Here is an 11,734-nt window from a genome sequence, read left to right as displayed (position 1 = left end):
AGGAGATTCCATCTGAACATGAGGAAGAACTTCCTGACTGTGAGAGCCGTTCAGCAGTGGAACTCTCTGCCCCGGAGTGTGGTGGAGGCTCCTTTGGAAGCTTTTAAACAGAGGCTTAATGGCCATCTGTCAGGGGTGATTTGAATGCAATATTCCTGCTACTTGGCAGGGGGTTGGACTGGATGGCCCATGAGGTCTCTTCCAACTCTTTGATTCTATGATTCTATTCTATGATTCTATTCTATGTATGATTCTATGATTCTAACTCGGTTAATTATAAAGCAATGTAAATAAACAAGGCATAATCCACACAATTACTAACATATTCAATCCTTAAAATCTCATTTAAAATCTCTAAAATTAGGCTAAAATTGTTGGAGGGGAAATGGCGAACAGCAGATTAACATGGTGGATGCTAGCAACTAGGTAAAGGTGCATAAGACAATGCTTTTGTTTCATTAATGATATTAGGAGTTGTGGGAGAGTTGCCTACTTCATGCGTTGCAACACTTGTTGACTGTCATGCAAGACAGTTTTACAAGTTTGCTTGCAGAACATTTCTGTCTGCATTGAAACATCTTCCAGATTCCCTCACAATGGCACAATGGCAGGCAATATCCTGCAGGTGGCGCTTCTGAAATCCAGATAACATTATGGCCTTTTCATCCATTCTACTAGTAAGTGAAGTCCTACTGGACCCATGCCTTGGTGAGTTTTATCTTACCAGTTTTGCATCCATTGGGAGAAAAACATAATGTCACCCATACTAACTTCAGTGTGATTAGCTATTTTAGGTGCTCAGGTAAACAGGTCTTTACTTTTTTAGGTGATAACTACTTTGAGAAAAGGGTGAAGTATGTGTGTTTCTTCAAGTCACCTGATGACTTACGACAACTCCATTAATTGAATAGTGTTTTCTTAGGCAAGGAGTACTTGAGGGGACTTTTCCAATTCTTCTGAAATACAGCACCTGGCATTTATTGGTGGCCTCCCATTGAAGTACAAACTAGAATTGACCCTGATTAGCTTCTAAGATAATCATAGAATCAAAGAGTTGGAAGAGACCTCATGGGCCATCCAGTCCAACCCCCTGCCAAGAAGCAGGAATATTGCATTCAAATCACCCCTGACAGATGGCCATCCAGCCTCTGTTTAAAAGCTTCCAAAGAAGGAGCCTCCACCACACTCCGGGGCAGAGAGTTCCACTGCTGAACGGCTCTCACAGTCAGGAAGTTCTTCCTCATGTTCCGATGGAATCTCCTCTCTTGTAGTTTGAAGCCATTGTTCCGCGTCCTAGTCTCCAGGGAAGCAGAAAACAAGCTTGCTCCCTCCTCCCTGATAAGATGGGATCTGGTTCCTTTAAGTATAAATCATTGGCTGTTTTCAGCTTATCAACTCAGATTTGATCTCTTAAAGTTGTGGCCAAAGCCTTCTGTGCATATGTCTATAATAAATGCTGCTAATTATTAACACAAATCTAAAATAGAAAACGTGGCTAAATTTAAAAGCTTCCCATGGATAGCAAAATTGCCATCTTAAATCAATGCATCTCAGGCATGTGACAGATCAGAGAGCATAAGATGTTCCAGAGATGTGGGTCATTAAGGATGCATTGCCTTCTGTTCCCCACAGTGGAATTTTTACTCTTTGCAAAAAAAATTTAGCTGACCAAAATCAAAGGAAGCTTTCCCAAATTGTCATCTATTCATTACCATTTAATCCAAAATTCATCACTATTGTAGCCTAGCCATTGCAGATTAGGCTTCCAAGACTTTAAAAAGTATATGATTTTGATGGTCCCTCCAAATTGGTCACTTTTAATTTGAATTTCATGAAAAGAAAATGTTCTGTCGTATGATCAAAATCAGAAGCCTACACAAAAAAAACCCTTAACCTGCCAACAGAAATAAAATAGGGAAAGCCTCCTGTGAGATAAAATTCTTCAGTCTAACAGCATCCCCTGAGAAAGCCCTCTTTTGTGTCCTCAACAACTGCCCCTCCTTTAAAATACATGGAACTCATGTCAGCTCACATGTGACAATACAGTCTTCTAGGCAGTAGACTAGGCATGGGAAAACTTCGGCCCTCTGGGTGTTTTGGACTTCAACTCCCACAATTCCTAACAGCCTCAGGCCCCCTTCCTTTTCCTCCACAGCCACTTAAGCCCAATTCAAGGTGCAGGACATTACCTATAAGGCTCTAAACGGTTCAGGATCTGACTATCTTTGTGACTGCATCTTCCTCTACGAACCTGCATGATCTCTAAGATCCTCTGGGGAGGCTCTTCTCTCACTTCCACCTACTACTCAGGTACGATTGGTGGGGATGTGGGAGAGGGCCTTCTTGATTGTGCCCCCCCCCCCCAGCTCTGGAATTCCCTCCCCAGGGAGATCAGGCTAGCACCCTCCCTATCCACTTTCCGCAAAGAGTTAAAGATATGGATGTTCTGCTGTGCTTTTGAGTAGACAATACTATAGATATTTCGCCCCAGTTAGGACCCAAAAGCATGATCTTACACTTTACTATTGCTCTTATCCTTATTGCTGCCATATGACCCATACACTTTATCCTTTAAATTATTGTTGCACCAGTCCGCCCACTCGTGACGATAAATTGAATTTTTTATTGGTTGTTGGTTTTGATGCCTGTTTTATATATTGTTCTAAAGTTGTTGTTTTGTTTTGTTTTATACTGTTGTTTGCATTTTAATGTGTTATTTTTTAACTGTTGATCAGGCTTGGCCCCATGTAAGTCCCTTCGGGGAGATGGCGGCGGGGTAAAAAAATAATGTTGACATTATTATTATTATTATTATTATTATTATTATTATTATTATTGGGTGTTAGGAATTGTGAGGGTTGAAGTCCAAAACACGTTGAGGGCTGAAGATTGCCCAAGTCTAGTCTAGACCCAGACCATGAATTCTGCCTTTGAACAGACTGTTAGCCAATGAAGGTGATTCAATCGGGGATTTACAGGATTCATGTAACCAGCTCCAGTTAACAGTCTAGCCACATCTTTTTGGAGTTTTCAAAGATTTATGTTATTTTTTGCCTTCAACACAGTAATTACTTATGGCCATCCTAAGATGAAGCTATCACAGGGTTTTCTTGCCAAGATTTGTTCAGAGGAGCTTTGCTATTGCCTTGTTTTGAGACCGAGAGAGAGTGATTGTCCAAGCCCACTAAGTGTGCTTCCATGGCTGAACAGCAAGTTGAATCCTGGTCTTCCAGTTTCCTACTTCCAACACTCATATCAATACACAATGCTAGCAAACCCCTACGAGGTGTGCTAAAGCAACTGCAGTGGGATATAGTCAAGATATGGATCACCATAAGCTGATCCGACTTCTTTAAAAAATGGACAAAGGCTATTCTGATCAACTTTCTATTGATTTCTCCTTACACAATCTTATCTGTTCTTCTGAAGCTTGGAAGCATGTTTTCCTTAGTAGTTCTATTTTCCCCCTCCCTTATGAGTGGGTGGGAAACTGTTATTTCAGAATCCTTTGAATAACAAGTGTGAATTTCACCCTCATAAATTTTCATCTCCCTGTGTTAATAAAATAAGCATATTTTTCTCTTTAAAACAATTGGTCTTTACTGCTTTGACCTTTCTACAAACCATGAAGGATTTGTCATTGACTCAAAACACATCTCCCCAAGCCAAAAGGAAACTTCTAAAATGCTGTTTTTGTAAGGCTGGGTTTAGAAATGTCAAGTGGGCAACCAAATAACATGAATCATAAGGAACCAGTTCAACAGGCCGAGAGCAATATGTATGCAATTAACAGTAAAAGAGGTAGAATTTCATAGTATACAGAACAAATTCTTCTGTCAACTGGCATCTGATCTTCAGTTGAGTTTAGTGCCATTAGGGTTTCATACAGCTAAGCTTTTTCTGCCCTTCCTGCTAGATTTCTGCTGCCCAAAGTATGAAGCAGAATATCTATAACAGTGTGAATATTTGTTAGGAGCAACATGAAGTCAATTAACAGTGGTATTTTGCTTTCAACATGCTTTGAAGAACACTTTGATAAAATAGCTCAACCTTCTCCATCCACATTAAAATGACCGCATGCATTTTAATTTGTACTAGCTCACTACGATGGAGACTAGTGTGAACAATTTCCTATAAATTTTGAGTGTTTGATTTTTTTTTCCTTGGTACCATAGAATCATAGTGTTATAAGAGATCACACAGGTCATGCGGGAAAAGCATAATCAAAACAGTCCCAACAGATGGCCATACAACCTCTGTTTAAAAGCCTCCTGTAGTTCTACTACACTCCGAGGCAGGGAGTTCCACAGCAATTACAGCCTGGATCTTCTTTCTAATGTTCAGGTGGAATCTCCTTTCCTGTATTTTGAACCCATTCCTCCAAGTCTTAGTCTCCATGGCAGCAGAAAACAAGCCTGCCCCCTCTTTTTTATGACATTTTAACGAGGAAAGTACAAAACAAAGGTTGCTATTTAAGTCTAAAGTGGCTGTACTCGAAGCAAAAGCTCATGAGATAAAATGCATGCTGTCTTCTTCTGCACTTCTACAGGTCATGGTTTCTGGCCAATGGCCATACTCCTCCACCAGCCTTCTGACTCTTGGCTGGAACTGCTCATTTTCACTAAGAACTTTTTCCATTGTGAAATCTTACAGATTGTTATATGGCATTTTGTTGGTTGGATGGAACCAGAAATAACAGAGCTGCCCTTTTGCAGTCACTAAGGACCTCATCGCATTGAGGTCCGAATCCATGGGGCAATAGGAGGAAACCGTTGCCCCGCACCCCACATCGCCCACTGCACCCCTTACCCCATCCCACGAAAGTGTTGCTGCCCGGCTTCCCCCCATTCTTCCCTGAGGAACACAGAAAGCCTCCCATGTTTCCAGGTGTTGCACCTTAGGATAGATTCACCTTGCTCAGAACACCACCTGGAATACTGTGTCCAATTCTGGGCACCATAATTCAAGGGAGATGTTGACAAGCTGGAATGTGTCCAGAAAAGGACAACTAAAATGATCAAGGGTCTGGAGAACAAGCCCTGTGAGGAGCAGTTTAAAGAGCTGGGCATGTTCAGCCTGCAGAAGAGAAGGCTGAGAAGAAACATGATCACCATGTATAAATATGTGAGTGGAAAACAAAGGGAGGAGGGAGCAAGCTTGTTTTCTGCTGCCCTGGAGACTAGGATGCAGAACAATGGCTTCAAACTACACGAAAGGAGATTCCACCTTAACATTAGGAAGAACTTTCTAACTCTGAGAGCTGTTCAGCAGTGGAACTCTCTGCCCCAGAGTGTGGTGGAGGCCTCTTCTTTGGAGGTTTTTAAGCAGAAGCTGGATGGCCATCTGTCATCTGTTTTGAATGTGATTTTCCTGCTTCTTGGCAAGGGGTTGGACTTGATTGTCCATGAGGTTTCTTCCAACTCTATGATTCCATGATTCTAAGTTAAATCCAAATTTGGGGGTCCAAATAATGGCTTTAGATATGAACTGTAGACAAGTCAAAGCTCACTCTACAAAGCAGAGTACTTTATTTATTTATTTATTTATTTACAACATTTATACGCCGCTCTTCTCACCCCGAAGGGGACTCAGAGCGGCTTATAAGATATATATACATACAATATATTATATTATTAGCATAGTACAATATCAGTATTAAATATTACTATACTGTACTATACCATTATATTGTAATGTTACATGTAATATAAATATGTAATTATAATATAATATTATTATTATTAGTAGTAGTAGTAGTATATTGCATCACATTATAATATTATAAATATTATAGGTATATACAATATAGTATATTATATTATATTATATGAATTATGAATAGCACAGGAGACAAGGTGGAACTGTCTTCTGCCCCCCTCTCTCTTCACTCTGGCCCAGAGCAGCAGTTGGTGCTGGGGGGAGGAGTCCCCAACTGATGCCATATGCTTTTTATCCACATTGACTGTGGATAAGTAAACCCAGGTTTTGGACTACAGTTTATAGACTTACAGATGTGCCTATACAATGCTTGATGCATCCCACTTTTCTCCCACGCAGGACGCAAAGCCACTCTCAGCATACATTGGTCCAATAAAGTGTTGAGATGCTCCACGGAACCCAACTTTCATAGTCACATAATTCAAGTGAAAGTACTCCTGACAACTATTTTGTCTAAAACATTTTGCCAAAATAAAGATACTGATGCAGGTCAACAGTTTCCAGGCTTTTAAAGCATTCCATCAGTTCATAAATAAATCAAAGATGATATGGGAGTTAGAGTAATGAGAAACTAGGAGCAGAATAATATAAAAAACAATAATCAAGGGAGAGAAATAAAGCTTTTCAGACCAACACCAGGAGCTGTATTGCTCCAAGCACACCCCGAAGCAGAAGTGACACAAGGTGTAGTGAAACAAGAGAGCTGAACAATGATAGGAAAACCAAATGGGATTCAGTCAAGGGTCAAAGCCAGAGCAGAAGCCATAGGTCTCTATGAAGGAGGAAGCAAAGAATGGAAAGAGATAAAGGCAAAGCAGCTACACCATTTCCCCCCTTTAGATGTGGGGGAGATGCACCAAGAGGGGTTTGCTGATTAAGAAACCATAACAGTTGGTAATGATCTCCAGCTGCAGGAATGAAAGGACTGCTCTGGGATTCATTAATATGAGAAGAGGCCTCCAGTCCTTTCATGGAACTCTTGGGCAAATGAGATCAATTAAAAACTGGGGAGAAGGCACAAGCAATGGAGATTATTTTAACATCTGGCCTGTGTGAAATACATTCCTTAAAACAATACACTGACCCCCATCTGATGGCACATGCTCCCCTTCTGTGAGCTCTTCCTCATGCTCCCACCCGCTGTTTAGTGTACACTACACCCTTCCAAGAATACATAGCATGCCGTTTAGAATCTGTTTTGCTTTCACACACAGGTAACCTCCAATCCAGGCTTCTCCCAATTTCAGAACTGATCCTATCCCCACTCCCTAGCCACTAACAGTGTGGGAATATTGCAATATTCTACATCAGTGGTTCTCAACCTTCCTAATGCTGCAACTCCTTAATATAGTTCCTCATGTTGTGGTGACCTCCAACCATAACATTATTTTCATTGCTCCTTCATAACTGTAATTTTGGTACTGTTATGAATTGTAATATAAATATTTGATAGGCAGGAAGTATTTTCATTCACTGGACCAAATTTGGCAGAAATACCCGATATGCCCAAATTTGAATACTGGTGGGGTTAGGGTAGAGGATATTAATTTTCTCCTTTGGGAGTTTTAGTTGCTTGGATTTATAGTTCACCTACAATCAAAGAACATTCTGAAAACTACCATTGATAGAACTGAGCCAAATTTCCCACATAGAACCCCCATGATCAACAGAAAATACTGGAGGGATTTGGGATGAATTGACAATGATTTAGGGGAGATGTCGTTCACCTACATCCGGAGAGCACTGTGAACCCAAACGACTATGGCAAAGGGGTTCCTAAGACCATCAGAAATATGTGTTTTCTGATGGTCTTTGGCGACCCCTCTGAAACCCCCTTGTGACCCACGCAGGGGTCCCGACCCCCAAGTTGAGAAACACTGCTCTAGATGCTGTTGGACTGCAACTCTCATCAGCACTAGCCAGCATAATTATTGGTGAAGAATACTTGGAGTTGCAGTTCAGCAACAGCTGCTGGGCAATGGGATTTTCATCACTTATCTAAAAAAACTCCAGTCAGTTACTGCTTTTTTTCTTTTTCAGTCAGAGCAAAGTATGTAGAAAGAGGGTTCAGAAAGGGAGAATGTATTGGGTTGTTGTAGGTTTTTTCGGGCTATATGGCCATGGTCTAGAGGCATTCTCTCCTGAAGTTTCGCCTGCATCTATGGCAAGCATCCTCAGAGGTAGTGAGGACTGGAAGGAAAATGGAAAGAAAAAGGAGGAGGGGCCGAACAAGGACAAGATGCATGGTTGGTATCCTTGAAGTGACTGGCTTGACTTTGAAGGAACTGGGGTGGGTCTGGCTTGGTCTGGTCCATGAGGTCACGAAGAGTCAGAAGCGACTGAACGAATAAACAACATCTTCTTTCAAGGAAGATTGAGTTGGAAAAGTTATAATAATCCAGTAAACACCATGTCTTAGCATATATTTGAATCCAAGTGGCATTGGCACTACAAATCTATATCAATTTTAATGATTTGGTTACCTATAAGGGTCATTTTTCAAAATTCAAAACGCTTGGATCATTACATCCAAATTTAGACTCCTTGGGATAGACATGACTCCTTCCAAAGGAGCCAAAGTGATTGTGTTTTAGTGAAGTACCCCTTACAATATCCTCAGGTTGTCTCCCCTGAACCACAGTTACCAAGGTAACATATTTTAACATCTGCACATCATGGGAACTGTAGTTTACAAGACGTTTAGCCTTCTCTATGAAAGAGTGTTGGTGCCTTGCCAAACTACAACTCTCAGGATTCCACAGCATTGAACCAGGGCAGTTTAAGTTCTCTCAAGTTACATGAATTTTACAGTGAAGACGCTTGGGAACTGTGGTTCAGGGGAACCAGACTGTCGAACTTCATTAATTCAATCCCTCTTTTAAAGCTATCATGGGACCCATACTTGAAATAGTTGTAACTGTACACTGGTTTAACCTTCAGTCCTGCTTTGCATTACCTTGAAACTATAGCTGAGGTGGTGTAAGCAGAGCATAACTTACAGAACCTTTATAACAAGGCTTAATAATCTGGAGAAGGGCATTAAATCCTTTCTGCAAGTCCCTTTTTGTAATGTTTGTCATGCAGATGTTAAGTATGTATTCCTAGAGTCTTGTAGTTGGGTTCAAAACCTTTGCCCGCAGGAACACTGGCAGATATCAAGAAAGATCCAGAGAGGAATGTTCATGCAACATTGACACAAATATTTCAAACGGGAGTTGGCTAAAGTAACATGTCTTCCCTGGGTTGCCTAGGGTTGCCATTTACATCCCTCATATCTTCATCCAGAGTAGAGTTTTGCTTTCTTTTCTTCATAAACACACACAGCAGTATCCATGCTTTAGTCAGTTCCCAAGTCTCTCTCACACAACAATATCTCATTTGCGAGGTGGATCCGTTTTGTTTAGAAAAGACATGCTGATATAAAGGAAGTTTCCACTGGAAGAAGCAGAAAGAAATTTCCCTTTTCTCCCTGCTGCTCTTACAACCCTGCCTACTAGCTATATAAATATTACAGCCTAGATCAGAGGGAGGCACCCCATACATGCAAACACACATACAGAAAGAGGAAGAAAGATGGCCAAAACTAACCACAGAAAGACATTTTACCCTTCCTGCTCCCTTTTCAGGCAATTTAAGGTAGAGAATAATTCCTTTGGTGATGAATTTAAGGGAGATTGAGTCACCATACATTTTTAGCAGCAACTGTTCATGGAATGAATCCCAAGTTAGCAAAACATCTGTCAGTCAACCTCTCAGCAACCCTGCTCCACTTTTCCTCTTTGTTTTCTGTCACTGGATGTTTTAGCTGCATCAGCATTAAGGAATGGTGAAGTTGGGCTGGAGAAATAAAGGCATTTAGAGATGGGTTGGAGCAGCATTTTTTGTAATAAACACTGCAATAAATGGGGAAATGGGGAAGAATGGATGTTAATCCTATTTCAGCTGTGCGCACTTGCCTGCAAGAGGCAAGAAGCTAAATACCAGTTGCCTTAGTTACTGAGCATGCTTGGACCAGAGACAAGTCATCTTCAGATGCATTTTGGAAGAAATGTTCAAGTTTCCAAGTAAGTTTCCAAGTACTTACTTAATGCAGGCTTACCTGACCTGGTTGTTTCACCCGTGTACACTCATGGTTAGTTAAGAATGAAAAGTTTATGGGAACATGGTAAACTTCTCTTCTTCTCCTCCTTCTCTTCTTCTTTCTTTTCCACTTTCTCTTCACTTTCCTCTTTTCTTACCTCTCCTTCTCTTTCTCTAATCTTTCCTCCTCCTTTTCTTCCCCCTGCTCTCTTCTTTTTCCCCTTCTCTTATTTTCCATCCTCCCCTTCTACTTCTTCCTCTAATGGCTGTGAGCTTGAGGCTGAAATTCGAAATAAACCGGAGAAATAGAAGGGCAATAAAGCACTCAGGAGTGAAGACACATTTTAGCTACCTGTCAAAGAAATTGGCACACCATGCTACCTTGAAGACCAGGTCAACACACAAACTGGGTTTAAAAGCAAAAAGGAACAGAGATTTATTGCTTTCAGGCCTGAAAGGATGCCTGCCTTTGAAAGGCATGCAGTACAGTACAAGACATTTTATTCTTTTGACAGTCATTCAAAGTCCCCGCCGTCCCCAATTGGTCAGAAGCTGGTCAAGTTTCAATCAGGCTTCTACTAGCTGCAGAAGCCTGATGACATCAAAGGTGGATGGAGTATCCTCCATGCCAGGAAAAATAAATAGCTGTTATTTGGACGTTTGAAACCAAATCATTTGGAAGGTCCACCCTGGAAGTAGGAAGTTCTGCCCTGGAAGTAACTAAGTAAGTAAGTAACTTTATTTTTATACCTTGTCACCATCTCCCCAAGGGAACTCGGGGTGGCTTACAAAGGGAACAAGTCCAAAAGTTACAGATAAAATAAAACACATTAAAACCAATGAAATAAAATAGTAAAAACATAACACAATCATCCACAACATCATAAAACAATGTGGCTGTGGTAAAAGTCATAGCTGGGTTCAGGCTTAATGAGTGCAATAATTTCTTAAAGGAGCCAGTGGAAAGTGTGGAGATCAAATGTACAGGGACTAGGGTATAACCTATGCAAAATGACGAGGAACCAATAGGAGGGCCGAAATAAAGTGCAGGATTTAGAGTGGGTCAGGATAATGCTCTAGTGGAAGAGAGGGTGGGTAGGTAAAATATGTAAAGATAATACATAAAACAGACCATTATGAGATAATTTGCCAAGCCCGGTTTGTACAAAGAATGAGCTTCAGAAACACAAGGCTGTTATGTAAATATAAACAGTTTGATGTAGAACATACAAATTTTATCTGTATGCTGTTGATGTCTGGCAGCAGCTCATTTTCTCCTGAAAGTGAAATTCTCTTCATGGAATTAATCTTTTTGGCTTGCATTATCTCCTCCTGATGGACCCATCTCACAGTAGGTGGGGAGCCGGAAAAGCCCCACAGGCACACATACAATCAGGATATATTGTTTTACGTGGCAATTCTGGCGGTGCATGCTACAGGAAACCCATCACCCGACGCCCTGCAATGCCCAACTTACAGTTAACCTCATCCCACGGGGGTAAACATCCACCACCTGGCTACCCCCCCCCCCCATTGTTGCTGATGTAAAACGGGAATGCTCACCATGTTGCTGCCGTGGTGGTATACACCAGTTCCACTTTAGTTTAGCCACAGAGCCCTGCCAGAAGTAGCTGTCAATGTCATGTACTTACAGCTTCATTATTGGAAGAAGAAATTAAATTGCAAGTAGCATGGAGTACTGGTTTGAATTTTGGACTAAGACACTGGAAGATCAGAGTTTGATTCCTTGGTCAGCCATGGAAACTCACTCTTAACCTAAGAGGAAAGCAATGGCAACCCCACTCTGAACATATTCTATAAATAAAACCCCATTATAGGGTCATCTTAGGGTCAGCACAACTCTGAAATGATTTGAAGTCATACAACAACAAAAGCTATTTATATGAGGTGACTTACTTCTAAGAAAAGCAAGAAG

This window comes from Anolis sagrei, chromosome 1 (genome assembly GCF_037176765.1).
Source record: "Anolis sagrei isolate rAnoSag1 chromosome 1, rAnoSag1.mat, whole genome shotgun sequence".
NCBI lineage: Eukaryota > Metazoa > Chordata > Lepidosauria > Squamata > Dactyloidae > Anolis > Anolis sagrei.
Note: the sequence above shows the minus strand (reverse complement) of the source record.